The sequence below is a fragment of the Lagopus leucura genome, unplaced genomic scaffold (genome assembly GCF_019238085.1).
Source record: "Lagopus leucura isolate 7727_CA_CO unplaced genomic scaffold, USGS_WTPT01 Super-Scaffold_741, whole genome shotgun sequence".
Taxonomy (NCBI): domain Eukaryota; kingdom Metazoa; phylum Chordata; class Aves; order Galliformes; family Phasianidae; genus Lagopus; species Lagopus leucura.
This window is the reverse complement of record NW_024962256.1, coordinates 6,068,578-6,079,873: the sequence shown is the minus strand read 5'-3', so window position 1 is coordinate 6,079,873 and position 11,296 is coordinate 6,068,578.

Genomic DNA, 11,296 nt, shown 5'->3' with positions numbered 1-11,296 from the left:
GCTGTACAACAGATTAGCAATTGAGCTGATAAAGAAGCACCTCCCCTACGAGGACAGGCTGGGAGATATGGAGCTCTTCAGCCTGGAGAAGAGAAGGCTCTGGGGGGATTTTATAGTGTCCTTCCAGTACCTGAAGGGCAAGTAGCAACAGGATGAGGGGAAATGACTTTAAACTGGAAGAGGGTACATTTAGACTGGATATTAAGAAAAAGTTCTTTACTGTGAGTGTGGTGAGATGCTGGAACAGTTTGCCTAGTGAGGTTCCCCCTCGCTGGGAGCACTCAAGGCCAGGCTGGATGGGGCTGTGAGCAGCCTGGTCTAGAGGGAGGTGTCCCTGCCTACTGCAGGGGGTTGGAACTAGATGATCTTAAAGGTCTCTTCCAACCCAAACCATTCCATGAAGAGACCTGTTTGGACATAGAATCACGTCCTTATTTCAGGTTGTCATTCATGCCACACAACACATTGTTTTCTTTTAACCAACCCACACTTGTATGAGCTGCTCTTTGCCCTACCTTCCCCATGCTTCACTTTTGGTAAAACCATTTACACTGAAAGAAGCTTCTTAATGCAGCCCCAGAGCCAGCCATAGGCACTAAGTTGATAACAACAATGCTATGCAAATATTCAGTTTCATTATGTGGCCTGCATATATTTCTATACATTCATATACAAGTCAAGAAGTTAAATGGTGTGCCTTTGAATTGTGTCAGGTCTTCATAAGTATCAGAGATTTCCTGTGAAGTGATGCTCAGACATATGCTGCTGCTTCTATAGCAGTGCTCGTTTCATACAGTAAACACACAGCTTTTGAATTAATTTATTAATTAACGACATACATTTATACTGAGCAGTGTTGCCTATATAATGGTAGTTCTCTCTTTCTGTCTCCATCATGCTGACATTCAGCTGGCAGCATCTGGCCACTCTGCTTTGCTCCACTTCAAACCTCTTCTCTCTCCTCTTATCCTAGCTCCTTTTACCCTCAGCCAATTGATTTCTAGACAGCTAATTCCAAAACGTGTGTGCAAAAGCAAGCCTGCACTATTAGCGTGGAGAAGCAGAGAGCATATGAGTACATCTATTTGCATGTGAAAATGCCCATTGGTGCACAGACATCATTGCTTTATTAATCTAGCCAATTAAATCTTGATTACTTCTAGAAAATGAGCGGGTCAGGAAGACCCAAGGTTTGCTGCTGTGCAGATGTGAAGAGTATTCTGTCAATAAACATTTCTTCACCATTATTAATTCAGCTTTAGCCAGGGATCTTTGCATCTACCAAAGAACGAGCAGGAAAGGAGCAGGAGCACAGCGAAATTGGCCATTACATTTGGGAACCTGTTTATTTCTAGGTTTCCCTGTGGAACTTTTGTCTATCATATAATTGTTAAATGAGATTTGTCAAAAAGAGAGAAAGAAAACCACTTTTTTTTTTTTTTTTTTTTTTTTCCAGCTGTTAATTGAGGTTTCAACAGAACAATTGAACAAAATTTCATGCTTTGAAAATAGGCATTCAACTCCTTTTTTTTTTTCTTGTAGAGTATCTGCCTTTTCTTTGCCTTGCCTATTCCTGGAAGTATACGTGTGCTTATTAAGCTCAGAAATAACTCCCAAAATCATAGATAGATATTTAGGAATCCAAATATTGAAAACTTAGCAGCCCAAATTTCATTTATAATCATGGGAATCACAGATTTTAAAAGATGTGATTTTCACCACTGTTTGAAAGGATTTCAATTCCAAAATGTCTCACATCTTTTTGCCGCTGCCTCCTTCATCCAGACAAAAATATTCACAGAAAGGAATGAGCATGCCAAGCTACTGCCTTGACACAAGGGTCTTACTTGCCTCAAGCCATGTTCCTCAAGTTCCAAACCATGGCCTCAAAATTACAGCCCCATGGAGGTTGTGCTCCTGCAATTCCTTGCAGCCATGAGTGGAAAGGCTCCTTCTGAGATCTTTCTGAACAGGTCAGTGGCCAGCATGAGCTCATAGTTATGCTTCCCACTGAGCGAGGCACCCCAAACTTGTTAGGGAATAGGCTAAAGGCACCAAGTAACACGAAGCTGGTGACCAAAAACAATACTTTATCGTGGTCCTGACAATTACACTTTGGCCAACTGACTGGAAAACTCTTCTGAATCACCTCCATGCTGCACAGGCAAATGAGATACACAGACAGATAGAAGAGCCAAAACCACACAGGCAGTGATACCTTAAATGACCACCAGTCTGGACGTGAGGTTGAAGAACACTACAATTTAGCAGGCCTAATTCTGACCCCAGCTAGAAAGGTTCTCTGCAGCAAGATGCCATGTGTGAACAGCTGGATGCCATCGTGGCACAACATTGCTAGGAGTTCCAGCAAAAAGGGCCACTTTGCTGGCTTGCCTGCAGTTTTCTTCAATGTCCACTGTTAAAAAAAAGTAAAAACAAGTAAAAATAAAAGGTGACAGTACTCACTAGCCAGGCTGAGAAATGCACTGCCTTGCTGGCTCCTTTGGGAAAAATAATGCCTTTTAAAGCTGTCTCTTTTTTTAAGATTTACATTCATTCCTACAACTTGCAGCTTAATTTGCAATAATTCATAATTATCTCAGCTTTCTGTGTGAATTAATCATTTACAGTTATTGCTAGGGGGGAAATTCCAGCTATAAATAATTCTTACTATTTAAGTTGGAAGGCATACCTGGCAGCTTATGTTTTACTAATAACAAGTAATGTACTTAGTCAGCTTTTTCAACCTTTGTAACACTTCTAAGATAACTACAGGCCTGTCAGCCTGACCTCGGTGCCAGGGAAGGTTATGGAGCAGATCGTCTTGAGGGAGATCATGCGGCATGTGCAGGGTGACCGGGGGATCAGGCCTAGCCAGCATGGGTTCATGAAGGGCAGGTCCTGTTTGACCAACCTGATCTCCTTCTATGATCTAGTGACCCATCTGGTGGATGAAGGAAAGGCTGTTGATGTGGTCTACCTAGACTTCAGCAAAGCCTTTGACACTGTCTCCCACAGCATTCTCCTGCAGAAGCTGGCAGCCAGAGGCTTGGATGGGTACACTCTTGGCTGGGTAAGGAGCTGGCTGGAGGGCCGGGCACAGAGAGTGGTGGTGAATGGAGTTAAATCCAGCTGGCGACCGGTCGTGAGTGGTGTTCCGCAGGGGTCGGTGCTGGGGCCTGTCCTCTTCAATATCTTTATTGATGACCTCGATGAGGGCATCGAGTGCACCCTCAGTAAATTCGCAGATGACACCAAATTGGCTGGAAGTGTGGATCTGCCTGGGGGTAGCGAGGCCCTACAGAGGGATCTGGACAGGCTGGAGAGCTGGGCTGGAGCCAATGGGATGAGTTTCAACAAGGCCAAATGCCGGGTCCTGCACTTCGGCCACAACAACCCCAGGCGACGCTACAGGCTTGGGGCGGTGTGGCTGGAGGACTGCGTAGAGGAAATGGACCTGGGGGTATTGATTGATGCTCGGCTGAACATGAGCCGACAGTGTGCCCAGGTGGCCAAGAAGGCCAATGGCATCCTGGCTTGCATCAGAAACAGTGTTGCAAGCAGGAGCAGAGAGGTGATTGTTCCCCTATATTCAGCACTAGTGAGGCCGCACCTGGAGTACTGTGTCCAGTTTTGGGCCCCTCACTGCAAGAAAGATATTGAGGCCCTGGAACGTGTTCAAAGGAGGGCAACAAAGCTGGTGAGGGGTCTGGAACACAGGCCATATGAGGAGAGGCTGAAGGAGCTGGGAATGTTCAGCCTGGAGAAGAGGAGGCTCAGGGGAGACCTCATTGCTCTCTATAACTTCCTGAAGGGAGGTTGTAGTGAGCTGGGGGTCGGCCTCTTCTCTCGTGTCATTAGTGATAGGACCAGGGGGAATGGTTTCAAGCTACGGCAGAGGAGATTCAGGCTGGACATGAGGAAGTATTACTTTTCAGAAAGGGTGGTCAGGCACTGGAATGGACTGCCCAGAGAGGTGGTGGAATCACCGAGCCTGGGGGTGTTCAAGGAAAGACTGGATGTTGTGTTGAGGGACATGGTTTAGTAGGAGCTATTGGGAATAGGTGAACGGTTGGACTGGGTGATCTTTTAGGTCTTTTCCAACCTTAGTGATTCTATGATTCTATGATTCTATGATTTTTTTCTTTGTGCCCAAGAGTCATACTACTAATTACTATGTAGTAAAGCTGTGTGGTAGTTAGATCCACTGAATAATGTGCCTCATTTTCTCCAGGCATCAGAGATATACATTGTATTTTAGTCTGCCTCCATGTAGCCTACATGGAAGTGTGAGGTGAATGTGTGTGTGTATCAATAAACATTTATGCTCATTGGCATAAATGAAGTGGCATGTAGTGTTTGGAGGAGAGAGAGGAAAAAGAAAGTAGAGATTTTGCTTTTACAAAGGTCACATTTATTAATTCATATTGCTAAGCCACAGCCTGCCTGGATTTATCTGAACAACCCAGATTTAAGACTGTAATGGGCTCACCCAAAAAATCAGAATGGCTCAGGGTAGACAGATAAGATGCAGGGGAAGAAGAAATATTGTGCAGTTTGGGGTACCTCCTCCAGAAAGAAGCAACACATCATTTACTTCCCTTCACGTAGAAGCAGTGACATCAACTGCATGACATGAAAGTGAGGCTGCCACCTCCCCACGCACATGGGAATGATGGCAAGAGGTGCACTCCGTTTGTAGAAACTTTTAGTGAGTTTCAGAATGAGGAAATTGTAATCTATGGCACAACATCACTCTTTCAAAATTATAGTATTTTGAACCAGAATGTTTGGCTCCGTGTTTGGAACAGCAGCCCAAGTCATGGCGGAATGAAGGCCAGCATTGCTTGGCTTCACCAGGCCTCACTGTGCCAACTGCTCCTGTCCCCATGGCCACTGCCTTGCAGGAGCAGCCTCTGGTGCCACGTCCTGGCATGCCCCAGGTCTCCTTGCAGAGTTCCTGGAAAATCTGGCCTTAAAGAAGCACTAGCAAGGGCTGTGTTACGCTGAGGGCTTAATGTGATCCTTTTCAGGAGAGCTGTCATGCTGCAAAGCTGCAATGGAAACTATTTTTAGTGTTTTAACTGTGTTTGATCACACCGACATTGCTGGCCACAGGTTGGGGATGGTAGCATCTCACTCTGACATATTTTATTGGTCTGACAAGAAAATAGCATCTGACAAGTTCAATAAAAGCTGGAAAATAATGATGCTAAGTAGCACCTTGTTTTCCCTGTTCCTTCCAAGCTGATATTGTGTCTGCATAGCCCCCAGGGCAGCCCCCTGCCAGCTCCCTGATCAATGGAAGGCATGCTGGCCTCGGCTTTACAAACCTAATTATTTTCTTCTGAAATCTGTCTGAAACTAAAAGGCATCTGACAAAAAATCTTTCCCATCCCTGGAGGTTATAGGAATTCAGTTATTTCATGTAAATTGTGTTTATTGCTAACGTTTGCACATCTTTTGAAACTGCTGCTTGTTAGGTGGCTTTGTGAGAAACAGTCCCTCTAGCACGGGCTGTGAATGCCATGTATTAAGAGATCTGGTTAGCAATAATGTGTGTGTATATAGGCATCAGTTTGTGCTAGTGTGCATGGACTTGCATGTGTGTATGTGCATGTTTAAGCATCAGCTACTTAGATAACTGCACCACAGGTGTGCATCGGGGCATACAAGGGCAAGGAAGAGTTGTGGGGAAGGAAGCAATAGGTCTTGCTTTGGTAGCTTGGTTTCAGAGCAAACACTTGCCTGCATGTTTAGCTTGTGCCATGACTTGAGTGTGCAGGAAGCTTTAAGGTCAATTTGATCTAAATAACTCTTCACCTTTAACATTTATCTACTGGTTAAAAGATTATCCAGCTTTCACATGATTTTTAAGGCCTCTCCAACAGCATAACTGAGCTCTGCATCAAAAAGTTAATTCTACTTTCTTCCTTCTGCTGACGTATCATACTTCCTCTGCTAACACTGTTTCGTTTTGCAAAAGTGGCCAAGGCTGAGTCAATGAACATTAGGGTCTAGCTTATGAATTTCCTGTGCAAAATTGAACATGAAATGGGCCAGCTCTGAAGGATGATATCACTGCCACCACCTCTGGTGCTGGCAGGAAAAAGAAAATGTAACTGCTAAGAGACAGCAGCAGTCTCAAAGCCAGAGAAGCAATGAAGCACAATTTCCAGAGAAATGAAAATGCAGAAGAGGTGGAAACATAAGGCAGGACTGCTAGACAGGGAAATATTTTTGCTAGGTCTTGAATGCAGTCATAGAGAATAGCCCTGAGTGCTTGAACTCAGCCCAGGTATCCTCATATGTTCAAGATATAAGTCAGGAATTATAGAAGGGAGTTACATGAAGTGTTTGCCTACAATAAAAGGAAGTACCTGATGGCCAGGGAAGGCTCTTCTCACTCTGCACACATTTTGAAACTGAGTAAGGAAATGACTCCAGACTTTGCATGGATGTAAAAAATCTCTATTTCGCTCAAGCAAATACATGCAAACAAATGGAAAGAGAGAAAAACTCATGAAACCTGTGAAGGACAACTTCTTTCTCTTGGTGGCATCTCAGTCCAGTTGTCGGACATGCATTATAAAGCACAGTGCATTGCTGTATCTGAGCTGTACCATGGGTCCTAGCTCAGAAAAACATCCATCTAGCTGCTTGTCCTGGCTTCCCTGTTCCAATGCAGTGAGTGGGTGCTGGTGGCATTGAACCAACTGCCAGGCCTACATCTAAATATATTACCTTGGATAAAACCCTGTGGAAAATTCTTAATGAAAAACAAGCAAACTGCCCAGAGCAGGCATGATCTGCAAGATGGCAAGTACTGTGATTGCTTCCCACAGATTATAATTTTAACAACACCTGGGCTGAATGCACTCTGCTGATGCAACAGCCTCATGGGTTCTAATGAAATATTTATGGGATAAGAGCACAAAGAAACATTCTCAGCTCGAGAGAAAACAAACCGTAATGCAGGAACAAAGATACTAGATTAGCTGGGAGGTGAAAAGCTTTTGTGTGGCCTTATTTATATTACCAGCATAAATAAAATCTCTTCAGGCCTGCATGTAACGTGTTACCTATAACTGCAGTCGGTAAAAAATGTTAACTGCCTGGTCTGGAGGGAGCCACTGTGGTTTTGCTGAAGGATGAGGTCTCACATTAAACAACCTGATTGAGAGGTGAGTTGTGGAAAAGGCCCTTTCCACAGCCCTTTGCTCCCTGCACACAACTTTGGGCAAGCCACAAACCACTGTGTAGCTGTCACTCTGTATAGGCTGTGCAACACTGCACACCTAGTCCACAGTAGCTTTGCACAGCCTTTTGAGGTGACACATCATAACTGAAATTCTTCCATGAAGGATGTCACTGAACCAGCTTGTAGTCTTGTGTTTAAACTAATTGGCCACAAACCAAACAAGGAAAGATTTCTAATCAGCAATAGAAAAAGAACAGGAGCTGCAACTCTGACAGCAGGAGCTTTCAGAAGACTTTCCTTTTGAAAGATGGTGCAGTTCTTGGTGGGAACATGGTCTAGTGGTGGACTTGGTAGTGTTATCTTGATAGTGGGTTTGATCTAAGGGCCTTTTTCCAACCTAAATGATTCTATGATTCTACAGTGGGACTGGAGGAGTGACTGGTCAGATAGGGGTGCCAAGAAATAAACTTTCTCTGAAGAATCCTATATCAGAAGTTAAAAGCTACCACTGGACATCTCTGAATTCTTGCAAAAATTTGGTTCTGAGCTTGTTCTGAGTATTGTACCTAGGGCTTTATTTGTAATGCAAAATCTACATGCTAAAGGATCATAATTGTGAGGATTCAGAGCTGTATTTTGCAGGTGCTACTAAGAGATTATCATCTCTTTTACATCGTATGTGTTGTTGCTCTTCTATGATTCTGTGATTCCAAAAGCACTGTGCTAATATATGAAAAACTAAGTAGAAAACTAAAAGAGAGTGAAATCTGCTGGCTTCACAGACCAAAGAAAATCAGGATTAATAGATGCAGAGAGCTGAGCAGCAGCTGAATAGCAAACTGCAATTTTTTTTCAGTGGGCAGGAACAGATATCTGGGCAGAAAAGCCATTCTCCCAGCAGAACCCAAACTCCCCAGGCTAAAGCAGCTCCTGGCATCTAAGAAACAGCACTAATCACTTTGACTGCAGCAGTGAAACGCAGGGCGCACAAGCAGTAACTCCCAGCTGCGTATGACTTTCTCAGAAGCTCCTTAGATGCCTGGAACAAAAAGCTGGCTGCTGTAGGGCACCTGAAATAGCTTACAGCCATACATGCACTTACTCCCTCATTGCTACTAGTGGATGAAACTCAGGGAAAATTTCCTCTAATGTTTTGATAGCCCTTACACAAACAATCTCTTTGACTTCCAGACATGAGTTTGCAGGACTGGATCTCAACACATGCTATGAATTATAATAAATACTGAAGTATTTAAAAAATTGCTTTCTCTTTTGAATCCTAATAACAACTACTTTTTTTCCAGGATTTCTGTTTTGGAGTGAAGGAAATAAACTAAGCTTATGTCTTAGATGAGCCTGTTGAATTGTAATTCTTAATGACTCTTAGATGACTTGGTATGTATAATAACTGAAATACTTTACTTGATCAACATGTAGTTATTTCTTAAATACCTGCATATACTAATGGAAATGCTGTAGTAAATCTCTTCAGTTAAATTCTTTCTTTCTTAAAAATCTCACTCAATTTTGTTCCACCAATAGCGTTTACATTTTTATGTTCGTTTTCAACAAGAGATTTGTTTTTACTCTTGAAATATAAAATCTTCATATAAGTCTAAGCACACTTAGAAAAATAGGAAGCCCTGCCCAGGAGTATAAATTGCACTGCTGTGCTTAGTCACAAATGGCCGAGTGCAATGAGATTTTACAATAAACCAGAAATGTCTGTGTTTTGTTGTGTCAATAAATGTTCCAGGGATGCTCTTAAAGACAATAAATTACTGGTAATGGAACACTACCCTCAGCATGTAGAAGTCATTTTCCACTTCCAGACATTCTCAGATTAGGTTTAAATTGCTATTAGAAAATCCTAAATGTGTTTGTTTGAAGAAAATCTCTTTAATGCTTAGAAATAATCCAGCAGGGGCCGGTTTGAGCAGAGGTAGCTGGAGTAATCCTGGGGAGCAGTTCAGAGATTTGGAAGAGAGCTCAGCTCCATGATATCCTTACTACTTACAGAGAGATTGATACAGAAAGATTTCACATCCTGCAGTTTTTGCTGCTCCTGGCTGGCTGTGCTTGGTCAAAGTGGAAACATTGTCAGCCTGTTAGGAAAATCATTGTGAGAGGCTGTGTTTATAATGTGGGCGTACGCTTGAGCCTGAGACAGAGCTCACAGGTTGCAGAGCATCTCCCCACAGCGGTTATCCACAGACAGCCTTTGGTGCAGGGGAAATGAGCAGAGGTGAAAAGGGGAAAGAAGGCAGTGGCAATTGAAGGAAACTGTGGAAAAATAGGACTCTGGTATATGACCATTACTGTTTGTGTAAGTGGAGCTGTTGGTTTCCCTGAAGATCCATCAGAATCCACAGTATTACCCACCGCTGGTGTTCATACTCTCAGTAGAGCTTGCAGCACAAACCTGGCACTGATGTTCTTTCTCATCTTTTTCTTTATGTTAGCAGTAGCAAAACAAATCAGGACAAACTCTTTACTGCTTTTCTTAATAACAGCAACAGTATCAATGATCAGCATAGTGCATGTATTTAAAGATGTAACAGCCTATGAGTACTATTCGAGGCTGCAGCTCTTATTCTACACTGACACTAATCATACGCTGGAAAATAATCAATGAGAGAAATAGAGTTAACAGGAATTCCTGTACCATCTTTCTGATCTTTTTCACACAGAAATCCATAAGGGATTGGGCAGGAATTCCAGAGAGGCCCACTAACTCTGTGCTCCAAGAGAACATCGCTGTCAAAGTTAGATCATGCTGCACTGTGCTGCACTATCTGATGAATGACCCAAAAAACACTGAGCAAATGATTCTTTTCTGGTCAGTGCCCAAAACTGATTCCTTGTGTTTGAATTTGGAATTGCATTCCTGTTAGCATAAGAGCTTCTTTGCTCCTTTTTTTATCTTGATTTATAGAGCTGTACAATTGAAAAGAAAGGTGGTTCTTGTGAATGTATTTCCATTAGCAATAGTGGGCTTTGTTCACATGCAAGATCTCTGGCCTGTGCTGACATAACTGAAAATGAAAGGTACTGGTCCCATGTTCAGAATCATTAAAATTGGCTGTGCTACTTCTTATTTTTCTGTCGTTTGGAGCTCTTTTAAGTCTTGTGCAGGCTTAATGGGATGTGCATTTGTGCACGGTGAGCAGGGGCCCGGCAGCAGACAGAAGCAAGCAAAGGCTGAGTTTTCTTCTCTTGGCATGGTGGGAATTAAATTGGTTTCACCACAATGACTTCTAAGGGTCCTGTTGATTCCTGGCAATAGAAGAGTTGTAAGGAAGCTAATTATGTGACTGTATTGGTGAGTGGGCCTCAGGCAACTTTCTAGTTGCTGGAGTGGATTATTAGAAATTCATCACTATATAATGCATGTATAATGTGGAATGTTCCATTAATACAGAAATATATATAGGTATGTGTGGGTACATTACATCTGTATATAGTATGTTCTGTAGTTTTAGTTTCAACTCTGTTTAACAATCAGACAAAAAGTCTCCTATAATGCATGCATTACAACAGCACATTTGTGTCACAGCATATTTGACCAATCTCTGCCTTTATTGCTATTCTCCATGGGAACTTGATGACAAGATGTTAAGTGCATTTGGTAAAAGAGGAAGCAAATATAAATGAAAGCTCTAACAACTGATGAGCTTGTTACACATGAAATATTAATAGCATTCATTTTCTAGGGACAAAATCTTTCTAAGGGTTTTAGATCTGCTGTAAATGATAACTTTGTTTAGATGCTTTCAAACTAAAATAGAAGATTGAGATTGGATATAAGAAAAAAGTTTTTTACTATAAGAAATTGAAGCACTGACACAGATTGCCCTAAAAGGTGGTGGATGCCTCCATCTTTGGAGACATTCAGAGTCAGGCTGGATGGGACTCTGAGTACCTGATTGAGCTGTGGGTGTCCTTGTTCAGTGCAGGGGAGTTGGACCAGATGGCCTTTAAATGTCCTTTCCAACTCAAATAATTCTGTGCTATGTGATTCTCAGGGCCACAGGAGTCCTGACAGATATGAGCTAGGTACAAGGACCAGAAGATCTCCATGGTCATCCTGTAGAC